Source organism: Chenopodium album, chromosome 1 (assembly GCF_948465745.1).
Source record: "Chenopodium album chromosome 1, dcCheAlbu1.1, whole genome shotgun sequence".
Lineage (NCBI taxonomy): Eukaryota > Viridiplantae > Streptophyta > Magnoliopsida > Caryophyllales > Amaranthaceae > Chenopodium > Chenopodium album.
This window is the reverse complement of record NC_137834.1, coordinates 30,447,562-30,450,084: the sequence shown is the minus strand read 5'-3', so window position 1 is coordinate 30,450,084 and position 2,523 is coordinate 30,447,562. Positions and strand designations below refer to the sequence as shown.

At 34.2% G+C, this 2,523-nt stretch overlaps 1 non-coding gene across 1 annotated transcript; it reads right to left on the bottom strand.

Annotated features, from left to right (window-relative positions):
- Positions 1-1,033: 1,033 nt before the first annotated feature.
- Positions 1,034-1,186, bottom strand: LOC145566693 (small nucleolar RNA snoR2/U65). Its single transcript, XR_014095474.1, has one exon. It is a non-coding gene; the product is annotated as a small nucleolar RNA snoR2/U65 (small nucleolar RNA).
- Between the last annotated feature and the right edge of the window lie 1,337 nt (positions 1,187-2,523).

The window sequence follows — 2,523 nt, the reverse complement described above, 5'->3', positions numbered from 1 at the left end:
ATTATCCCTAGTCTCACCACTATCACCCGCATGCATGTCTCTACGTTCCTCATTCCAAATCCAATGGGTATATGTTCTATCAAATGCCCATTTATTTAAATGATTGAGAATTTCATCCGGTCTATTATGCAAAAAATTATGACACATAAAACATTGACAACGTAGCTTGGAGCGACCTCCACTATTTTCAAATGCAAATTTAATAAATCCCTTAACACCTTGTTGATATTCAGGGTCACCTGGCTTTGTTGTTGTTATCCAACTTCGATCCATTTCTAAGCACGAAGAACAAAACATAAAATCCTCAAAATCTATTAACACATGTTACTTTCATGAGTCATTCTTAGAATATTCATAACACAAAGACCAAATCACAATTAAAAACAGAGGAAGGTATGCAATTGGTGGCAACTAATTAAATCCACATGAACCCTAAGCATTATTTGCCAGAAACAAACCATAAAATCCTAATCACTAATGGAAAAAAAAAATACTCCTACCAATCAAACAAATTTAAATGTGGCATTAGTTGTAAACAAATGGAAACAAATATTTTATTCACTAATGGAAAAGAAAATACTTCTAGCAAATCAAACAATTTTAAATGTGGCATTAGTTGTAAACAAATGGGCATACATTATGTAAAAGCTTGGTGAAATGGTTCCTTTTAACTACCCTCCTCCTGAAGTTTACCAAACATATGCAATGGAGATTCTAGAGGGACTAGACACTTAGTTCCATGGTGCAGCTATTCACTCCGTTTGCTGCTGTAAACAATTATTATGATGTTGTTAATTATCTCTACTATGTTTTTATGCTTCTGTTTTTAGCTTATGTTGTGTGTTTTAGTCAAATTAAACATAACTCTAGATCAAAATAATTTTAACCACACAATTGACAAAGTTTAAAAACAAAGTCTCTATGTAGCCTCAGAAAGAGAGTCAAGAATCATCAAATATCATACGGTAATTCCAACTTTGATTTTAATTTCACCCTTAGCAACATAATTAAACTTAATAATTTCGAATATTAAAAATGTAATAGCACAAAACGACTCTGTTTAATCACTAAAAATAGACCAACGATTTCTATCAAAATGCAAAACACTAATTAAAGTGTAATCTTGGTCTAATCATAGCATCTATAATCATCGCATTGTATGCTATTAACGACGTGGCATCGGACTGTAAAAAATAAAAAGAAAAAAAAAAGAAAAAAATTCCAATCACAACAAAGTTTAGATAAATGATGATAATCAAAGCCTAAATTTCAGCCCTACTCATAAAGTCACAAGTCTTACCTTCCTTTAAGTTGGGGGAACAGGCTAGTTTGTCCCGAAATAAGAACACAAATGCCACAAATAGAAGGTTTTATTTGAACTAAAATAATAATGTGACAGAATTTTATAATGTTAGATTCTATTTATAAAGAAAATGTACAAGTTCAGTAAAAAAAAGGATGGACTTGGATAATTCAGATTGGTCTGTTATACCTTCTGATTATCCTCCTTCAGACCTGCTGATTGTGCTTAGCAGGAACCTCACTTTTGCTCTGATGATTTCAATCATCAGCTCTATCTTGATATAATATAAGCTACTTTCCCTTTTTGTGTTAAAAAAAAATGGGCATACATTATAGCAAATATTTTATTCAACTTTTAAAAAATTCAAACTTTCGCGGGAAAATCAAAATCCAATAACTCACTACTGTATAACTGAAAACAGGATTCATATATGAACAAGATGGGCAGATTACTATAACAATAGAACATCGTAGCAAAAAATCAATAAACACAATTACACGATTCATATTCAAAATAATATCTACATAAAACAAACAAAATAAATATGATACCTAGCTTAGTTGCGATGACCCTAATGGGGCTGGTTAGGGTGTTTTGTCTGGTCCTGTTGGCAGTGGTTGGCCGGAGGTAGAATGCGTCAGTAGTCGATTGTGGTCTTGTGGAGGCTAGCAAAGTTGTGCGAATAGCTAGAGCAGTAGTACTAAAATTGCGAATTCAATGCCCAAAACAACCAATCAATTGCTACCCGTGCGACCCTATGTGGTGCTAGTAGCGCAGTAGGTGACTGTAGGCGGTGTTTTCCGGCTAGTCGTGCGACCCTAGGTGGTGGAGCGATTGCAAGAGTCGCGGTGCGTGTGTTTAAGGGTTTGTGCAATAGACGAAAGGTTTGAAATTGGGTTCTAAATTTCAAAAGATTGTAATAAATTTCATATAATGGGTTTGGAAATGAAAATGGAGGAAGATGAAAATGGAAAAGGTGGAAAACGAAGGTGGAAACAATGGCGGAAGAATCGAATTGAAGGTCGATCGGTGCGCCGCTGCTGCTGCAAATTTGTTTTTGGCGGTTTGTTTTGGGGGAAAATGAAAATTAAATTAATTAATTGGTTCCAACCCAAAAAAAAAAGAAAATTAATTGAATTGGGAATGTGTTGACCATCTTGACTGATAATGTAGAGAGTAGAGACCATATTAAACTTTCCACCGGTCTCTCCTTTGTTTTT